The following is a 22695-nucleotide window of genomic DNA, read 5'->3' on the forward strand; positions in this document are numbered from 1 at the left end:
TCGATTAATGACTATTCACGAAACATGGCTTCATTATTATAACTTGAAAACGAAAAAGACAGTCCATGACTTAGAAGAGAGCATCTTTTCCAACTCGCCAACTTTAAGGCGATTCCATCCGCCGGTAAGATTATGAGCTGTTTTTTCTTGGCCTGCCAAGGAGTGGTAATTCTCGAATACCTTAATCATGGAGCCACTATTTGGGACTTTGTACGCAGGAAAAATAACAAAGTTTCTTAAGATACACAAGCAACAGCGTTGCATGCCCGCTAAAGTTGTTTTGTTTCACCAAGATAACGCCACTGCATACAAGTCCAAATTTTGGTTCAAGAAGCTAGATTTGAATTGATGGAATGTCCTCTAAATTGATCGGACTTAGCTCCTAGTGATTTCTACCTATTTACGCGGTTATAGCAACATCTCAAGGGCCATGAATTTTAAGATAATGAAACAGTAGTCACAGCGGTACACGATTTTTAAAGGAATTAAGAAGTTTTTTTTTTAAGGTTAATTTTAATCTTAGAAAAAAGATGTACAAAGTCTATAAATTTAAAAGGTAACTACGTCGAAAAATAAAATAACATTTAATAAAATTTCATTGAGTTATACGCATCAACGTCTTTTTATTGAACACCCTTAACAACACTGGGAGATTTTTGAAATGTTCATAAATCAATATAAAAAACCCGTAGCTATGTTCGTATTTTCTCAACCAACCCTATAACTTCATCAGTTCTACTGATGAAGAATATCGATGTATTGATTCCACCGTACCTACTCCCGAGCTCTCGCAAAGCAAACCAATCGATTTGGTAAGAGAGTCGTTATTTCAACACAATTAGAACTTGAGCCTCAAGTATCTGTAGTTAATCTCTGTCTAACTTAAGGCAAGTCTAGTCAAGTTTAGTTTTGAACACAAAATAACAAAACAGAATAATGAAAGAATTTACGAAGCATACTCTCGCTCGGTTAAGCTGGCATGGCCCTCTAATCTTAGGTAGGAAAAAAGCATAGATACTCAACGTAGAGGGCAGTGATAAGGAACAACAATATCAAACAAACAAACATCAACAACAACATCGGAAACAAAATCAATAAATCTTATTATGTAAATTTCATAATCAACTAATAAGTAGTCGTCGTGGCCTAAAGGATAAGACGTCGGGTGCATTCGTCTGTAGCGATGCACCGGTGTTCGAATCCCGCAGGCGGGTATACATTTTTCTAATGAAATACGTACTCAACAAATGTTCACGATTGACTTCCACGGTGAAGGAATAACATCGTGTAATAAAAATCAAACCCGCAAAATTATAATTTGCGTAATCACTGGTGGTAGGACCTCTTGGGAGTCCGCGCGGGTAGGCACCACCGCGCTGCCTATTTCTGCCGTGAAGCAGTAATGCGTTTCAGTTTGAAGGATGGGACAGCCGTTGTAACTTGTAACTATACTGAGACCTTAGAACTCATATCTCAAGGTGGAGGCGGCATTTACGTTATATATGTCTATGAGCTCCAGTATCCACTTAACACCAGGTGAGCTGTGAGGTCGTCCACCCATCTAAGCAATAAAAAAATCTTAATACTCTCTGATTATTTACAATTTATCTTATTTCAAGCGCACAAAATAATTATTTGTAGCAATTCTAATTGGCTCTTAATTGTTCTGAGAAAATAACATAATCTCACGTACTTAAGCGCCTAAAATCTTTCCTGTTCTTGAATAACACAAAATCATATTTTGTCGGACTCGCATATCGCAGATCTCTTTGTGTCTAATAATTCCCAAACAATAAATCACAAAAATATTCAACGCAAAAGGATTTTTTTTATCCCGGTCCACACTATGAAACTCGTGAACAAATAGATATATCAGAAAGCAGAAAACCTTTATTGAATGGAATAAAATTGATAAATTGTAAAAGGTTCGCAGAGTACTTAAAATTAATTTTGCTATAGAGTTGCATCACAAAGACCGAGCGAGCTAGCGACCCTGGGGTTGCCATGGTAACCGTGAGGTGCATCCTCGCCTGGGGCTCGCTGTATTTATGAATCTACGTATGTTGTTGATATGTCCAAACTTTAATGTCGGACTATGAATAAAAATTCACGTCGCACATTTAAAAAAAAAAATTCGCAAAATCCTCTTGAGTTTTTTCAAAGTTTTCAATATAATCTTTAATTAGGTTTCGATTTGTTTTTCGTAATATCAGCTTTATTTTGCCGCAGATTGTCGTCAGATGACCGCGCGGCAGATAAACGTTACGATGGGCGGACCAAATAAAGGCAGCTCTAAGCGGTCTCGGTCAATGAGTCGGTAATCGTTCTCGTCGAACCCGTCGCTTGCGACGAAGGGCTCGGCGAGTAAATTAACCCACAGACACAGCCCACTGAGCTTCTCGCCGGATCTTCTCAGTGGGTCGCGTTTCCGATCCGGTGGTAGATTCTGCGAAGCACGGCTCTTGCTAGGGTTCGTGTCATCAGGTTTGAGCCCCGTGAGCTCACCTATTAGTATTAGCTAAAATTTTAAAATGTATCGAATTTCTTCATTAGATTCACTTGTATTGGAGTGTTGTAGGTGAAATAAAAGAGAACTGTTCAAGTCGACAATTCGTGTAATACTGTTATAATTTAGTGTGTGCAGTTACAAACATAAGGTTAGGCGAGCTGCACACTACACCTCCCCCCCTTTTTAAAAAAAAAAATATTATTACATAATTCCTTTTTTTTTTTACTAAAACTAAATTACACAAAATATTATTAAATTTCATACGTTACTAACAAAAATCCAATAAAACAATATTTTAAGTTACAAACTTCTTTGTATTATTTTTATGAATTATGTATGCTTTATTATCCTTTAAGATTTTAATATTTGGTGAGACATCTTCTATGACTTCGTATGGTCCTAAATAAATCTTATCTAACTTATCTCCTACTTGATTTTTAATTAATACTAAATCTCCTTTCTTATATTTTATTGAGTTAATAGTTTTGTCAAAATTTATTTTTCTTAATTTTTTATTAAATAACAAATTGTTTCTTGCTTCAGCTTGTGCTCTTTGAAGTCTGTACTTTAGTTCTAAAGGGTAAGAATCAGGATTATATAAGGGATCAACATATGAATTTTGTTCTATGTTAGATGGTAGATTACAATGTTTACCAAATACTAATTCAAATGGCGTGTATTTTGTCTCAGAGTGAACTGTAGTGTTAAATGAAAAGCACCAGAATGGAAGCCAACTGCTCCAATCTGTTTTATTATTATCACACTGAATCCTAAGATAAGCACCTAGAACCTTATGAGTGTTTTCCAAACCTCCAAGAGTCTCATGATGATAAGCTGTTGAATGCAGTTTTTTTATATGCAATAAATTGCAAATTTCAGTAAATACTGATGACATAAACTCTGTTCCCTGGTCTGTTATTATTTCTGTAGGGATACCATACCTCAGAATAAAATTATTTACAAATGATCGCGCTACTGAAACTGTATCCTTATTTTCTAAAGGATAAGCTTCAACATATTTAGTCAGATCACATTGTAACGTCAGAATATACTTATAATTAAAATTATCTACATCTAATGACCCCATTAAATCTAAACTAACTCTCTCAAAAGCAGTGGATGCCGTGGATGTGATAACCATTGGCTCCTTTGTATGTCTATTGGAATGCTTTTGAATCTGACAACTTTTACATTTCTTTACGTATTCTGATACGTCATTGGTCATTCCTGGCCAATAATAATACTTCCTAATATTATTTAACATTCTGTTTACCCCCGCGTGGCCACTCGTGGGTAACAGGTGGAAGTCATTTAGGATCACAGTCTTTGTGTCTTTGTCAGTAATACTTGTCACATCTTTAATAACAAGTAACTTGGGAAAATCTTTCAAATGGCTCATTTCCTTTATAAAATTGTTTACAAATCGTTCATAGCGCTTGCTTTTAATTATTACGAGCACGTTTATTTTGATTTGCTTGCAAAAACGTTATAATTCTCTCATTAACACACTTACGGTAGACAACGATTGAGAAATTATAAAAATTGCTGATTTTTCAGGCACGAATTTGCAATTACCATTATCACTAGTAAAATGTTTGAATTTTTCTATCTGTTTTAATATATTTTTATTACAAAATAGAATCAATTCAACGCCGTCAATTGGTCGTTTGAGGATTTCCACTACTTTAGGTTGATCAGGCCTTGGAGTAGAGGATACCTCCGTAGTCATGTTATAATTGTCACAGTCAATTCGTAATCTACGAGCCTGTGCTCTTGTCATGAACGATACTACATGCTGTTGCATTTTCTTTAAGCTGTTGGATGTAAAAGGTATCCGGCTCAATGCATCTGCAGCTGCGTTGTGCAAAATTCACATGATTATTTATAATATTTAAATAAATATGTCCCATAGACTCTAAATTACCACTAATTCCTTTTATAATTATCTTATCATGTTTTACTAAATTCAATAAATTCTTATGTCGCGACAACCATTCATACTTAAGTACACATAAACTAGCTGCACTATCGATTAATAAATTAAGATCGATATTACTATTTTTAAGTTGACACTTAATTACACAAAAATTACTATAACTAAAAATCGAATGAGTGCACTGTTTAGGTGCGAAAAACTCTAAGTTGTCATAATTATTTGCGTTATCGTTGCGCAAGTTGTCTTGGACATTGGACTCTTGCGTGTTATGCTGTACACGCTGATAATTCATCGGTCGTCCGCGAAAATGCTGACGCTGGCGCTGATCGCCTGAGTGTTTACCTCGATTTACGATATGTGAAGTTCGTTGACCTGTACTATTTTCATAACAATTATAGTTACGATTATAATTTGTCTTATTGTTATAAAAATGGCTAGCTCCTCGGCCTCAGAAACCTCTGTAGTTTTCTCGTAGTTGCATAACCTGCTCTTGTGGATAGAAAGACATAGATTTCCTTAAACCGAATATTGCCACTCATTACCGGAAACAGGGAAATTGCAGTTTTGATGTCAAATGAGTCTGACATTTTTGTATCACAATTCGAATATTCTATCATTCTGACATAATTTCCTTAAACTAAATATAAAGTAATTCCGCATGAACTTAATAATAACAACATATACTCGTAATAGAGAACATTAAAATATTAAAAAAAAAAATATTACAATATCAAAGCAAAAACTTACTGTTATGTATAGATATTAAGTCACATTATAAAAGGGCAGGTAGTTGAAAAAATAAATCAGTCTGCTTTGGAATTCCGACTTTCATTTGTAATACACAACAACTGGCGACGAGGATAATCATTTAAAAACATTTTCGACGCGTGTTTTCTTTTAAATTGTAATAATGCCGATTGGGAAAGTTGAAAGTTTTGATATGGGATCTCAAAATTGGGACACATACATTCGTCGTGTAAAACAATTCATGGAACTCAACGACATTGAACAGAGACTTCACGTTGCAACGCTCGTGACCTTAGTTGGGTCTGAGTGCTATGACTTAATGTGTGACTTGTGTGCTCCGGACTTACCAGAAGAAAAGGATTTCGACATACTCGTAAAATTAGTCAAAGATCATCTAGAACCTGAAAGATCGGAAATAGCAGAACGTCATATCTTCAGGCAAAGAAAGCAGCAAAATAACGAAAGCATTCGTTCCTACCTACAAAGTTTGAAACATTTGGCTAAAACTTGCAATTTCGGCATCACATTAGAAATTAATCTACGCGATCAATTCGTATCAGGATTATATAGTGAGGAGATGCGATCAAGGCTGTTTGCTGAAAAAGATATAGATTACAAGCGCGCTGTTGAGTTGGCATCAGCACTGGAAGCAGCGGATCGACATGCGATGGCGGCTGGGGGCACTGGGGGCAGCTCACAGGCTGCGTCCGAGAGCGAAGGCATGCATCGGGTCGGCGGAGCGCGCGCGGAGGCTCGCTGCGCCTGCAGACGCTGCGGCAAGCTGGGCCATGCGGAGGGTCGGTGTCGGTACAAGCACTACACCTGTGACTCATGTGGCGAGAAGGGACACCTAAAATCAATGTGTCGGAACCGTAAAGGTAACCAAAAGATTGAAAAAAACCGAGGTCAGTACTATTTAAACCATAGTGACTGTGATTCTAGTGATAATAGTTTTTATAACTTAAAGGACCTGATCAGTAGCGAGGGTGAAGGACCATATTACGTGAAAATTTTTGTTCAAAATGTTCCATGTAAATTTGAGATTGATACGGGTTGTAAAATTTCGGCCATATCTAAAGCTTTTTATGAAAAGCATTTTATGTGTATTCCTATACAAAGCGAAATCTTGAATTTTAGTTCATATACAGGCGATGTAATTGAGACTATCGGTTATATAATGGTAGACGTATCTTGTGGTCGTGAGTCCGCCAAATTAAAACTATATGTAATTAAAAACGGCGGCCCGCCACTGCTAGGCCGAATTTGGATTAAAATATTAAAATTAAGTTTTCTAAAATGTCATTCGATTTCTGAGACGACCTCGACGGTGAAACGAATTTCCAGAAGTGTTTTTGGAGCCTCTGGGTCTGCGGAGGGACTTCGGTTCCCTCTGTATTTTGTACCGTATGTTCCATGGAGAGTGCTCTGAGGAGTTGTTCGAGATGATACCGGCATCTCGTTTTTACCATCGCACCGCCCGCCACCGGAGTAGAGTTCATCCATACTACCTGGAGCCACTGCGGTCATCCACAGTGCGTTTCCAGAGATCTTTTTTGCCACGTACCATCCGGCTATGGAATGAGCTCCCCTCCACGGTGTTTCCTGAGCGCTATGACATGTCCTTCTTCAAACGAGGCTTGTGGAGAGTATTAAGCGGTAGGCAGCGGCTTGGCTCTGCCCCTGGCATTGCTGAAGTCCATGGGCGACGGTAACCACTCACCATCAGGTGGGCCGTATGCTCGTCTGCCTACAAGGGCAATAAAAAAAAAAAAAAAAAAAAAAAAAAAGTGTTTGCTGGAGGTTTAGGAACATGTAAATCACGCATAAAATTACATCTAAAAGAAAAGACGCCAATATTTGTAAAGGCGCGGGCGCTGCCACTGGCGTTGCGCGAGCGCGTTGAGCGAGAACTTGATCGTTTACAAAGTGAGGGAGTTATTTACAAAGTAGATAGGTCTGATTACGGCACGCCTATAGTACCAGTCGTTAAGGCAAATGGCGATATTCGTATTTGCGGCGACTATAAAATCACAATAAACCCACGTCTGAAGGATTATCACTATCCTTTGCCGCACATTAAAGATTTGTTTGCCACTTTAGGTGGTGGTGAATATTACACAAAATTGGATTTATCTAATGCATTCCAGCAATGCCTCTTAGACGAAGAATCCCAGCCGATGACAGCGATCACGACACACATTGGTACTTTTGTCTATAAGCGCGTTCCGTTTGGTATTAAATGCATTCCGGAAAACTTTCAGAAGATTATGGAAGAGATTCTAAGTGGTCTGCCGTCAACCGTTATTTTTGCGGACGATATATGTGTAACCGGAAAAAACAGGTTTGAACATTTATCAAATCTACGAGCAGTGTTGAGGAGACTCAAAGAAAACGGATTAAGAATTAATTATGACAAATGTAAATTCTTTCAAAGTTCTGTTACGTATTTAGGCTATAAAATAGACAAACAGGGCTTACACACTGACAAAAAGAAAGTTGATGCTATAGTGGCCGCCCCCGCACCTACGAATTTAACTCAATTGAGAAGTTTTATGGGTCTTGTTAATTTTTATTCGAACTTCGTTGTTAATATGAGTGATATTTTGAAACCTTTGTATAATTTGTTAAAAAAAAATGTAGAATGGTGTTGGACAAATAAATGTCATCAAGCATTTATACGAATTAAAAAAGTGTTAAGCAGCTCCCCGGTACTGGCACATTATAACCCAAATTCGCCATTAGTGCTTTCCGTTGACAGCAGCCGGTACGGACTGGGCGCCGTCCTCACTCAGAAGCACATCGACGGCACTGAGCGGCTCGTCAGCTGTGCCTCACGGACTCTCGCGCCAGCCGAACTTAACTATTCTCAGCTGGACAAAGAAGCTTTGGCTATAATGTTTGGGGTTACCAAACACCATCAGTATTTGTACGGGAGACGTTTTGTTTTACGAAGTGATCATAAGGCTTTGAGTTATATTCTTGGAAAGAATAAAGGTATACCTCTAACCGCCGCGAGTCGTCTGCAAAGATTTGCTGTAAAGCTAGCTGCGTATGATTTTGAGATCGAATTTATTAGTTCTACAGATAATTGCCAGGCTGACGCGCTATCACGACTTCCACTGGATACTAATTTTAAGAATAATATTAAGGAGTATAATTACCTAAACTTCGTTCAAGAAAGCTTTCCACTCAGTTTTAAAGAAATTAAAAAGGAAGTTACGGAGGATCCTTTACTAAACAAAATTTACGGTTACGTCATGTTTGGCTGGCCCTCTGTCAGTAAAGAACAAGCAGAAAAACCCTATTTTAACAGAAGAGAATCCATACATATTGATCACGGTTGTCTTGTATGGGGTTACAGAATAATAATTCCAACTTCATTGCGAGAGACTGTGTTACAGGAGTTACATGAGGGACATCCGGGTATTGTTAAGATGAAACAATTAAGCCGGAACTACGTATGGTGGGAGACAGTCGATGCGGACATTGAACGTGTATGTGCTCAGTGCCAGGCCTGTCGATCTCAGCGCGCTGCACCACCATCGGTGCCGCTGCACTCGTGGCCATGGCCGGAAGAGCCGTGGGCGCGCCTTAATCTTGATTTCTTGGGACCGTTTAATAACAAATATTACTTAATTATAGTAGACGCTCATTCAAAATGGATCGAGGTGGAAAAATTGAGCTGTACATCAGCCACGGCAGTAATCGCATGTCTCAGACGATTGTTTGCTCGATTTGGCTTAGCAAAAAAGGTAGTAACTGATAACGGACCACCTTTCTCGTCGGTCGAATTTAGATCATATTTAAGTAAAAACGGTATAAAACATTTATCGGTGGCTCCGTATCATCCATCTAGCAATGGTGCAGCGGAAAACGCCGTAAAAACCATAAAAAGAGTGTTGAAAAAGGCTTTAATTGAAAAGGAAGACGACAATACCGCCTTGACAAAATTTCTCTTTATGTACAGAAATTCTGAGCATAGCACTACAGGGCGCGAACCAGCAGTTGCTTTGTTCGGACGTCGCCTGCGTGGAAGACTGGATCTGTTGCGTCCCAATACTAGCTCCATAGTACGAGAAGCACAGCTGGCAAGCGAAAGCTATAATGCAGGCACAGCCGGATATAGGGAGGCTGCAGAAGGAGACTCGGTCCTATTGCAAGATTTCACACAGGGAAAAAAGAAATGGACCACAGGAACAATAAAAAACCGCTCAGGTCCGGTGACATACAGGGTAACAGCAGATGACGGGCGGGTACACAAACGTCACATCGACCAGATTTTAATAAGTAATAATAGTCGAAAATCACGTTATTCTTTGTCCAAATTAAACACTGATTTCGAGACAAAATCAGTAAATGATAGTGTGGGTGAAGTTCGGGAAAGTCCGGGTATGATCGGAGAAAAGGAGCTCAACTCCAGCTATGACACGGGACCGGAAAGTCCACAACCTGTGACTCCTAGTCACTCGCCGGCGCCGAATGTCTTGCAACCATCGCGTCAGCGCCGTAAAGCTGCTTTAACGTGTATTCAGAGAATTAAGGACCAAAATTACTAAATATATTTACATATGTGTGTATAAGATTATATACATGTATTTATGACAGGTATACTAGTAATCTAAATGTTGAGAATAAGAACAACGTGAAAATTGTGTTTAGAGCCTTATAGGGTTATTGTTCGCATATCATTTAGTTAGAAAATAGCAGTATAAACATCATTTGTGTATATGTATTTTTATGTTAGTTATAATCATACGATATTTGTTTCTTGTGAACACTCACTTTTGAAATTGCCTGTTTTAACTGTCATGTGTAAGCAATATCATATAACGCGTTGTTTCAACCATGTTCTCTCATTTATTCAGCATTCGGGAATTTGTATTCATTAATTTAAGAGGAGGACAATGTTATGTATAGATATTAAGTCACATTATAAAAGGGCAGGTAGTTGAAAAAATAAATCAGTCTGCTTTGGAATTCCGACTTTCATTTGTAATACACAACACTTACATTGCAGTAAGCACGTATTTACTGTCAACGTATATGTAGGTCATTACGTAGCATGGGTGACTGAACTCCTCAGCATTGGACTCGAGCTGACTCCTAGCTGCTCCATCTCGGACCCGTACAATTTATCTCCCGGCGCCCTGCATATCCTCTCACTATAAGGCTTGAGCATTCTCCTGGCTCCCGGCAGCAACACCCTTTTCTGTCTTCTTCTATTGTTCTCATCGCTTCATCCAAATTTTTTTTTTTTTTTCATTTTCTATAATTTGAAAATCTTCTTTCCTCTTTTCGTCTTCACAAACTTCTATTCTTCATAATTGTATTTGTTCATAATTTATTCAGCTACTCTCGTAATTTATGTATGTTGCAAAATTTTAACTGCTGGCTAAGGGTCGCCATGTATTGGAGTGTTGTAGGTGAAATAAAAGAGAACTGTTCAAGTCGACAATTCGTGTAATACTGTTATAATTTAGTGTGTGCAGTTACAAATATAAGGTTAGGCGAGCTGCACACTACACACTCATCTTGACAGTACGAAAAATAAATAAAAATCACACATTTTCCTAATTTGAATTTGGAATTATCTTCTTTAAAATTTAAACTTTTAATAATACCAAAACCAGTCAGATCCACAGATTCGGTAGAATCTGGCGCCAAGTTCCGTTCAAACATCCCGTTGTAAACGGAGCGCCAGACTACCGACTGTGTTTACTGTGAGCAGAACAGTTTTTTGAGGTTGCGAAATTTTATTTAATTCTACGGTACTTCTGGTTCCTAAATTGTATATTATATCAATCACTCACAACTTTATTTTACTGATATTAACTAGTTATATCAATTACAACAATTAATCTACTTGAAATTATTAATTTTATCACCACAAACTATGGCTCGCTCAAAAATTTCGATCCTGACTTTTTTCGATGTACAAAGTGACATGCCACAGACTATAAATATTCGAGAATGGTAATCTACGGCCGCCAGGGTGCGCTGGAATTATTCCTATTTGTAATGGATTTTATGACCTGGTAACTGAGACCTTTAAGTCATGTCTTATTTTAATTTATATTCATATTTTTATGAAAAATGATATTATGGAGTGAAATGAAATGTGATATTATGGAGTGAAATGAAATGAAGATGATTAATTTGAGACATTAATCAAATGGGATGAAATGAAATGAGATGAGATGATATGGAATGAAATATAATCTCAGTAAAATGGTGGTGGTCATTTACTAAGATCTCAGTGGACTTTTTGGAGGAAACCGAGAAGTTACGTACAGCGGCTTTCTTTAATTTTCCCACATTTGTGCACTTTCACAGATATTAAACAGTTAATAAACCACTATTATTACACATTTAAACCCGAAGAAACACTAAATAGACAAATTAAAACAAATCACACAACTTCACACCTCACGTTCCCGCCAAAAAGTCATTATTCCTACATAAACTGTAGCTTCAAGGGGATAGTTTGCAGTTCTTATTGAACGGTTTATACATTAAATAACGTTAATGTTGTTACTGTTAGTATTTTAGTTTAAGTACTGCCGAAGCAAGTACTGTTGTTACTGTTGGAGAAACAATTTTGTTTTGTAATGTAATACCGAAATACTTTACGAGATGGCGTTACAAAAAATCCCTTCCCAAAACTATAAAACCGTTGTGATTGTCTACGAATAATAAATAATATAATAACTAATATTTATTCGTAGGTGATTGTTTAAGATGCTATGAATATTTCGGTTTTGATTTCATCAAAATAACTTGAACTTTACTATTGAATTCCGAAGAAAATTCTAATTAAGGCTGAGTTAAGTTCAGCTTTTTATTTAAGCCTCTTACTGTAGTTTTTAAATTACATTTATGCGGATTGATGTTTCAAGGCTTTCAGATTTTAATTTTAAATTCTGAAATAATTAAGAACAGCGTCATCTACCCTTCACATTTGAAACAAAATTTAATTCGGTTTAAATTTGTAAAAGTTGATGTTGATTATTATTACACTGTAACGCAGCGTTCCGTTTCGCGGGGCAACAGCAGCCAAAGGGAATGTGACTCAGGTCCGTGCCGCGAAGACCCACCCCGCGCTACCCGCGCCCGCGCATCTGTTGCATCATTCGCACCCCCAATTAGTGCGCGCCAGACTTTGAAGCGGAATACACGCGTCCCCGGTCGATACCGGAACTGACAACCCGAGAGTCTCATGCCAGTCGGGCACCTAACATTAAACTGGCAGCCCAAGCGCGGGCCCTTTATCTAGTATTTCGGAGTGAATCTACGTAATTACGACACGTACTCGTCGTCAGTCACGGCGTCAATCCGATTTTCAAGACGTTGAAGAAGAAATTGGTTCAACCGCGGGACCGACGCCAACATTTACCGCAAACAACATGGCGTCATTACAAGAAAGTCAAATGGCAGCATTCGAACGCCTACTCGACCGAGTTTTTGAGCATAAAACTCAACTCGAATCATCAGCAACACCGACGTCGGAGCCGACATCGCCGCCTTCCTCGACGCCCGCTCACCATTCTGGGAACTTCGCGTCATGCACGGCGCGGTTCAGCGGAGCGCCCGGCGACTCACTCGACGGTTTCCTTGACGCGGTCGAATCATACAAAGATTGTGCTGACGTAGGACACGCCATCGCGTTACGAGGACTCTCAATGTTACTAACCGGAAATGCAGCCGTGTGGTGGCAAGGCGTTAAAGCTAGCATCACTTCCTGGGACGACGCTTTATCATCGTTACGAAGCGCTTTCGGTGATTGCAGACCGCCCCATCGAGTCTACTTAGAGCTCTTCAAAATGTCGCAAGGACAAAGAGAGAAGACGGAGATCTTCGTTGCCAGAGCACGAGCCCTACTAGCTCGACTCCCACCTGGTGACCTTAGTGAGAAAGTTCAAATTGATATGCTTTACGGCCTTCTACACCGTCGTATTCGTAAAAGATTAAGAAGAGACGAAATAACTTCATACGACACGTTATTAAAGAAAACGCGCCATATCGAGGACTCCATCTACGAGACCAGTCCGCCTGAATTTATTCATCATCCTTAGCGAGCGACGCCACGTTCATCGGGTAGTACCGTAGGCGAAGTTCCCGCCGGTGCTTCGACTTCGCAGCATACATACGCGCGGATGACGCCGCGGAAAATATTCAACTCGGGCGCCGCTGGCGGCCCGCCACGCGACGACAGCGCTGCGCCGAGCACCGTTCGAGTCCCCGCGCCTCGCTACACGAACACTGATAATGTATCATCTACGTCAATTGTTAAAAGACTTCTGTGTTTATTGCAAAAAGTACGGACATATTCGTGATGAGTGTTTAAAATTAGCGTCAAAAACGAAATTCGACAACGAAAATACGCAAGCTGTATCCTCGTGTTACGGGTGTGGTACCAAAGGTGTTACTCGGTCTCAGTGTACAAAGTGTAACGCAAGTTATTACGCCGTCGACGCTGCACGGACCCGATCAGTCACATCCGATTTACCTATTGGTAAAGTAAATACACAGCTGTCAAGTTCAGTGAACTCTATTCATCGCGACAGCTCGTTGCATACAGCTTGCACTTCAAACACCGTAAAGTCGTCCATTTATATTAATAATCGTAAACAATGTTTTGTTGATAATGAAAATAATTATTATCCTACCGATTTTAAGGCGATTCTTCCTCCGCGCTTTTTCGGTACTGATAACAAGGTTAGACTTCAAAATTATTCTAGACTTAATCATAATATAAACAATAATATTAGTTCTAGGAATAGGCCCCTGATGCGTTACTCGAGTGGTACCGAACCATAACATAGTTATTCCGAGGTACCAAGTGGCCGCGATAGGGTGACCATGATGAACGAAAATAGGGTGACCATGGAAAACGTCGGACATTTTTCGACGATTAATTCTAATGTGAAAAGTGTTGCCCAGAGTAACTCTACTGAGCACCAGGTTAGGTTAAGACCAATTTTAAGTGTTCAAATTTTAGGTATACGAGGTAATGCTTTGTTGGATACGGGAGCTAAGAGTAGCGTTGCCGGTGCGTTGCTTTATGAATTGCTGTTAAAGCATAACCATCCGTGTGAGGAAACCAGGCGTCGGGTGAGGCTTGCAGACGGTTCCGCGCGCACCCGCCGAGTTTTGCTCACTACTCTAGAAGTAAGGATAAGTCCCGAAAGGTCAGTAACCCTTGAATTTACTGTTTTTCCAGATGCTCAAAATAATGAAACTTTGCTTGGCATGGATTTTTTGGTGGCGGCAGGTATTGTGCTTGACTTTGCTTCATCCACTTGGCATTTTTCGGGAAAACGGGTTACCTATCCAATTGAATATGAGTGCCCTAAGCCATGCATGTTTGCTTCTACTGCTGACTTCCTGCGTGATGATAAGGGTTCTATGCTTGGCTCCGATGAACGGCAGCAGCTATCACATTTATTGCAGCAGAATGGAGACATATTTAGGGTGGGGGGAGCCCCAACCCTTTACGCCGAGCACCACATTGATACCGGTGATCATCCGCCTATATCGGTACCGCCGTATAGGCTCACTCCTGTGCTTCAACAGCGAGGAGAGGTTCTCGCAATCGATTTGTTCGGGCCACTGCCAGAAGGAGAGCAGGGGGGGCGATGGGTACTCCTGGTAGAGGATGTAGCTACAAGATGGGTAGAACTCTACGCACTTGTTGATGCCACCGCCGTGGCTTGCTCCCGAGTCCTACTGGAAGAGTATTTCCTTCGTTATGGCTTGCTTATGCGTCTAGGGGTGTAACACGTAAGTTCATGCCACGACGGGATGGCCCGTATCGCGTAGTAAAAATAGTTAGTCCTACAACGTACTTCATAGCAGACTTGTCAAACAATGTCATCGGCAAGTATCACACCGCGGATTTAACCCACTCTCCGTCAAATTCAAGTACGGATCCAATTATGCCAAAGAGGCAGAGAGGAAGGCCGCGTCTTCAGACTAACAGTCCCAAGTTGGACTCGGGACGCGTTCCCAACTTGGAGGGGGAGTATGTAACGCAACGTTCCGTTTCGCGGGGCAACAGCAGCCAAAGAGAATGTGACTCAGGTCCGTGCCGCGACGACCCACCCCGCGCTACCCGCGCCCGCGCATCTGTTGCATCATTCGCACCCCCAATTAGTGCGCGCCAGACTTTGAAGCAGAATACACGCGTCCCCGGTCGATACCGGAACTGACAACCCGAGAGTCTCATGCCAGTCGGGCACCTAACATTAAAACACTAATTAATTGAGCGTTTCATTAGCTTTTAAGCTGAGTGACTATAATTAATTTATTTTTATTAAGTAATAAATGAGCAAAAAATAATACTTAACAAAAAGATATGAAATCCGAACAAAAACAGTTTCACTGTAAAAAATTGCGCCAAGTCCACGTTTATAAAACTCATCTCAATAACATTTGCACTTTACAAAAAAAAGAAGACTTCAATAGCTTTCATTCTCTACAAAAAAATGTGAAATACAAAAAAATACCAAGAAACCGTCATAAAGATGAAAAAATTAAAAAAAAAATGTTGAAAATTTAAAAATAAAAAAATAAAAATTTTATCGTACTTGGCGCGCGTCATTGAGTACCCCAAAATTTTTCGGAAGAATTTCAACCCGAGAAAAAAACCATTTTGCTTTAATATACAGTGAAAGCTGAAAAAGTTACCCAGGTTGTCTTTTTCGCTCTTGTTAGCGTTTTATGAGAAATTGAGACAGAACTACGGTAATTTTCAACAGCTCTCACTATAATATACCTATGGGCTATTATATGCCAAATCGACCACTTTTGCGTTCGACCCCTTTAGATTCAGCTGAAACTTTATTATTCTTTTCTACCCTTTGAAAAACATCTTTGAGAATTTTTTCAAATGTTTTGAAGCCAACTTATACATACGTATCGACTCGTAAGTAGCTTGTATTTGTATAAGCGAACACGAGAGGGTGTTTAGTTCAAATCATAAAAGATGAGTGGGAAATGAAAAAAATTCAAATAACATACGTATGAGATGTCGATTTTACTTAACTTTTGTAAAACTTATTATGAAATAATAATTCATTAATTACATTTATGCATTTCATAGGTTGACCTACATATAAATTTCTAAACATTGAAAGGATGTTCATTTATCCTGAAAAATTTGGGGTACTCAATGACGCGCGCCAAATACGATAAAATTTTTATTTTTTTATTTTTAAATTTTCAACAATTTTTTTATTATTTTTTCATCTTTATGACGGTTTCTTGGTATTTTTTTGTATTTCACATATTTTTGTAGAGAATGAAAGCTATTGAAGTCTTCTTTTTTTTGTAAAGTGCAAATGTTATTGAGATGAGTTTTATAAACGTGGACTTGGCGCAATTTTTTACAGTGAAACTGTTTTTGTTCGGATACAAATAGTATCTATAGCCAAAGATATTTTATTACAAGTTCATACATACTATAATGCTTAAAGACTTTTTCCCCAACCTATTATACAAAGGCCTTGGTTAGTTTCTTAGAACATTATGATTTATTGTACGCAGCTATATACTGTGTAAAAATCAAATAAGTTATTAATGACCATAATTTATTCAAATAAATTACGTATGTATTCATTTAAAAGAAGAATATATTGTTAGAAGATGATGATGACATTGGAGGCGTGGCCTAAGTGACGTCAAGGATGGTGTGATGTCGGGAAGGCGCGTGGCGAGATGTTGGAGGGGCGCGTCTCGGCTCGAGGCGCGTTGGCACAAGACATCGTTCTCTTTTGCTTGCGGCAGTCGGGACGGACGGACGTTCACATCGTTGCACAATCGTTGTATTTTATTATTCAAAGTTATTATTGTCAAAGTTTAATTGTTGTCAAGATTTAGTTGCATTTTGTTAACCTTAGTTAATTTACATTGTTGGTTATAATTAAAGTGATTTCTGTCTAGGTTATATCGTTTATATATTTTTTTTAATAGTAAGGTTAGGGTGTTGATAATAATATATATAAGTATATCAAGTTTTAAATATTATTGTCGTATATACATTGGTTGCGCTATGCGGTTGGTAGACTAAAATTGTAACGGTCATCTATTACAAAAATGAGTGTGGACTGTATTTGCGTTGTTTAACTATGACACTTTCTCGGGCCGTGGCGGGAAGAAACAAAGGAACACAACCCGAGGGAAATTGTGAAGGAAAACGCCGTACCTGGAGACGATGGAGTCGTCCGAATCACGGCTGCTAAAAGTGCTTGACGCCAGTTGGTGTATCTTCTATCTTGCACGACACTGTGATACACTGACACTGATGTTGTATAAGAATAAAGTCTTAGGCCATCTCAATAATTAAATCACAAAATAACTGATTTCTGTAATGCGGAGCGCGCGCTAGGTAACCGCCATATTTTTTTTCTTTTTTTCTTTTCTGTGTGCCCGCGTCGCTCGTACAAGCCAATCCAGGGCGCGGGGGATGGGTGAGGAAGGGGAAGGGAAAAGTGTCATAGCTGCCATATTAATATAAAAACATGTATCTACAAATCTGTTATGACGCTGGCGCAACCATTCCCCCCCAGTTTGAAGGGTTACCTTCAAGAAATAAAGCTAACCTACCAAACACCTAGGCGAAGATCTATCTATCTATCTATATCTATGTATTTATATTAAACTAAATCTAACGAATACCTTATACCTAATACTGAAGTTATTCTATTGTGAATTAGGTAAAGGGCAGAGGCGAATAACCGGGCGTAGATACGATCCTGTTGCGGTCCTAACGCGTACAGTTCTAATCACTCCATTTGAACGAGCAAAAACCTCCTCCACTACTCCTAAAGGCCAATGTAGCGGGGGCGCGTTTTCCGTTATTAAAATTACTACTTTTCCAACAACGATTGGGTTGGATGGAGTGTTCCATTTTTGGCGCGATTGTAGCGTATGTAAGTAGTCTGTTTTCCAACGTTTCCAAAATGACTGAACTAGTTTATCTAAAAGAGAGTGACGCGAGAGAATATGCTGCCTGTCTTCGTCGATATCTCTAGCGGGTAAATATTTAAGCGGCGTCAACGACAAAAAGTGTTAAAAAATGTTAAAAAGTGACAAAAAATGTTACGCGGACGACACTTTGGTCGTGGCCCGGGGGAGGGACTTGCGAGAGTCTGCCCGTCTTTCCTGCGCGGGGGTGGCCTTCGTCATCGGCAGGATCTGAAGGCTGGGTCTGGAGGTGGCGCTCGATAAATCCCAGGCCCTGTTGTTTCACGGGGCCCGGAGAGCGCCGCCTCAGGGGGCCCACCTTGTGATCGGAGGCGTTCGCGTCGAGATCGAGGCGACCGGATTACGGTACCTCGGTCTCGTACTGGACGGTCGTTGGAGCTTCCGCACTCACTTTGAGAGATTAGGTCCCCGATTGATGGCGGCCGCCGGCTCGCCGAGTCGGCTGTTGCCGAACGTCGGGGGGCCTGACGTGGTGGTGCGCCGCCTCTACACGGGGGTGGTGCGGTCGATGGCACTGTACGGGGCTCCCGTGTGGTGCCACGCCCTGACCCGCGACAACGTTGCGGCGTTGCGACGTCCGCAGCGCGCGATTGCGGTCAGGGCGGTTCGTGGATACCGCACCGTCTCGTTCGAGGCGACGTGCGTGCTAGCTGGGACGCCTCCCTGGGACCTGGAAGCGGAGGCGCTCGCTGCGGATTACGCGTGGCGATGCGATCTCCGCTCCAGGGGGGAGCCGCGTCCTGGCGCGGTGGAAGTTCGAGCGCGGAAGCTTCAATCTCGGCGTGCCGTGCTCGAGGCGTGGTCTCGCCGCCTGGCGGACCCCGCCTATGGGCGACGGACCGTCGAGGCGATCCGCCCGGTCCTCTCGGACTGGGTGAATCGCGACCGAGGACGTCTCACCTTCCGAGCGACGCAGGTGCTCACGGGACACGGCTGTTTCGGTCGCTACCTGCACCTCGTCGCCCGGAGGGAGCCGACGCCGAAGTGCCACCACTGCAGTGGCTGCAACGAGGACACGGCGGAGCACACGCTCGCGTACTGCCCCGCTTTCGCGGAGCAGCGCCGCGTCCTCGTTGCAAAAATAGGACCGGACTTGTCGCTTCCGACCGTCGTGGCTACGATGCTCGGCAGCGACGAATCCTGGCAGGCGATGCTCGACTTCTGCGAGTCCACCATCTCGCAGAAGGAGGCGGCGGAACGGGAGAGGGAGAGCTCGTCTTCCCTCTCGGCGCCGTGCCGCCGCCGACGGGCCGGGGGTCGGAGGAGGGCGTTTGTCCAGCTCCAGCTCCTATGAGGAGGCAGTCTCCTGCCGGTGATGGTCACGGGGCGACCTAAGGGGGTTGAGGCTGCGCCGCACGCTACCGTCACTCTAGCGCGCTGGCACCAGGAGGACGGGACGGCGTGTCGGCGGCTGCGGACTGCGATGCGGTCCGCATTTTCGTCGTCGCTGTCGTCGCCGAACATACTGTTGAAGAGCAACCCGGTCGGCGGTGTATCGCGTTCCGACCCGGCAGGCTGGTTCTGGCCCAGCGGGGTATCCCGGAACACCAGCGGCACCGCCCGGGCGGCCTGGTAGGGCCGCCGTACCGCGGAGACTGACGTCGTTGGTCGTCGACTATCGCCTCGACGATCCGTCGGTCGGGCGTCCTCGGGGTGGCGCCGCGTGTCTGGTTGTAGTGTTGACCGCGGGAACCCCCCTACTCTGAACGGGTTCTGACCCCGGACGGAGATCGGACGTCGGGTGTAAGAGTGCAGGGGAGTCGTTTAGTGGGTGGGCCCGCGATCTGCTCTCAACACCTGCAGATCGTTGAGTCTCACATACCCCGCGCGCCCCCTAGGCGCGGGGACCTCGTAGGAGGTTCGGCCCCCGGCCCGAGAAAAAAAAAAAAAAAAGGGGCGCGTCTCGGCTCGAGGTGCGTTGGCACAAGACATCGTTCTCTTTTGCTTGCGGCAGTCGGGACGGACGGACGTTCACATCGTTGCACAATCGTTGTATTTTATTATTCAAAGTTATTATTGTCAAAGTTTAGTTGTTGTCAAGATTTAGTTGCATTTTGTTAACCTTAGTTAATTTACATTGTTGGTTATAATTAAAGTGATTTCTGTCTAGGTTATATCGTTTATATATTTTTTTTAATAGTAAAGTTAGGGTGTTGATAATATCAGAAGTGGGATACGCATAAAGTTTTCATAGCTTTGTGTGTATCCTTAAGCCTACTGTGCTATTCTGAAACATTGTTCTAAAACAAAGTCGAAATGTCAAAGTCAAGTACAGGTAGAGGTAAAAATAGTAAAACACGTGAACGTTCTCCGAATCCTGGACTGTACCAACAACTTCAAGCGATTGTATCTCGCCTGAATGCGTTGGAAGACAATTCAAGGTCTGGTATAGCGACTGTTGTTGAGAGGCAGCCTGCGGTGGAGTCATCGGGATCGGCGAGCAGTGCTGTGGTGCCGTGCGTGGTTCTGGCTTCTGAGCAAAGCACGACACCGCCATTGGTGCCTACGCCGGTTCCACGAGTTTTCGCTGACGATTGCGTCGCTGCCGAGGTAGCCGGTAAAATTGTAAGCGAAATTAATGAATTGAATCTGGTAAGGCCGAACCATATTTATATATCAAACTTTGATCCCGATTTTAATGATATTAATGTTTGGTGTGATGAAGTTGATCATGCACGTGCCATTTATAGGTGGACCGATAGGGAGTGCTTATCTCATATTGGTAATTGCCTTAAAGGCGATGCTCGTGTGTGGTTAAATGAATGGGTCACCAATGACCGTAGCTGGTCTAATTTTAAACGCGAGTTTAAGCCGTTGTGTCCCCGTCGGGTAGATGTTGCAAATATCCTTTTTGATGTTATGAAAACCGATTCCAACAACTATCCTACATACGCGGAATATGTTAGGCGATCTTTATTGCGTCTTCGTATAGTAAATGGACTTAGTGACGAATTAGTTTCAGCAATAGTGATCCGGGGTATCGTTGATCCACAAATTCGTGCGGCCGCTACAAACGCGAGGTTATTGCCTAACGATTTAGTTGAGTTTTTCTCCATATATGTAAAACCTACACCTCAAACAAAAACAAATCATAATACTCGCACTGTCGCTGGTCGTTTTCATAATACACAATTCTCATCACGTAAAAGAGAGCATAGTTCTAGTAGAACCGGTTGTTACGTATGTGGATCATTTGGCCATAGACAAGTGAATTGCCCTAAGCGAACGAGAAAACGTTCGCCTACTGTGAATGATAGATTTACATCTGTACCCGCTGCCAGCTCCTCTGTGCAGAAGCCTGAACCTTGTTCTTTTTGTAAAAAGCTGGGCCATAAAGTAGAGCAGTGTTTCTTTAAGCAGCGTTCTGAAGCTCGTGGAAAATCTAACGTGAATTTTTGCCGTGATACTGTAAATGACTATAGAAAAAATGATATAGCTACTGCGATCGTACAGGGTGTACCAGTCGATATCCTGATAGATAGTGGATCCACAGTCTCGCTTATGTCTGAATCAATTGTAAAACATTTTCAATGTAAACGAGTACCCTCATTTTGCGTGTTACGAGGAATTGGTGACTGTGACACTGAATCTCGCTATTTTACTACTTTGACAGTTGAGTTTCCCGAAATTACACTAGAAATAGACTTTCAAATTGTTAGTGACAAGTTCATGAATACCCCAGTCATAATCGGTACTGACATTTTGAATCGGGAAGGTGTCACGTATATTAGGAAAAAGGGCATACAGCGCTTAATTCGGGTAGAAAAGGTTTTTACTGCTGAGACAACTGAACTTAATTCAATCCCTACCGTGAATACTTCATTAACAGGTGAAGAAAAAAATAAATTATTAGCTTTGGTACGAAAATTTTCAAAATACCTTATAACTGTGTGGAGTCTGTGCTTATATAGAGCGTGTGTGGTATTATGTGGTGATAATTATAAATAAGACACGACAGTTTGCAACCTGTTTATTGTGCGACGACTCGACACAGACTGTCGAAGCTAAGCCCGCTACATCACTCCCCCCTTAAAAATAAGACATAAAATTTTATTACAAAAAAATAAGAGTAAAATGTAAAAAAAAGTATATAAGATAATGTAAAAAAAAAAGTGTAAAAATATAAAAATCTTAACTTAGTAACATTATTCATTGCTTAACAAATAGGAAATATAAAATAAAAGTAATCCTATTTAAAAACATTTTTAAACTTCTAGTCATTCGTAGCACAATTTCACATAATTTCCAACTTAGTGGCTGGTTTTGCAACGCTGCCTGGTTCTCGGGGTCGCCGAAAGCTCAACCTCGTGTTCGCGCTCTGCGCTCGGTTCTGGATATCCGTAATTTGCTTCGTGAACCATTTTTTTACACTCGACCGGCATCCTCTGTACAGGATACAGAACATGATTATTCCTACAAGGATAATACCTGTTACCCCCACCAGAGCAGTGGTGTCTGTCGTAATAACGCCACTTTGGTTTACTAAAACTTCCTCTTTTGATGACTGGTTACCCATTTT

This window comes from Bombyx mori, chromosome W, assembly GCF_030269925.1.
Source record: "Bombyx mori chromosome W, ASM3026992v2".
NCBI classification, from domain to species: domain Eukaryota; kingdom Metazoa; phylum Arthropoda; class Insecta; order Lepidoptera; family Bombycidae; genus Bombyx; species Bombyx mori.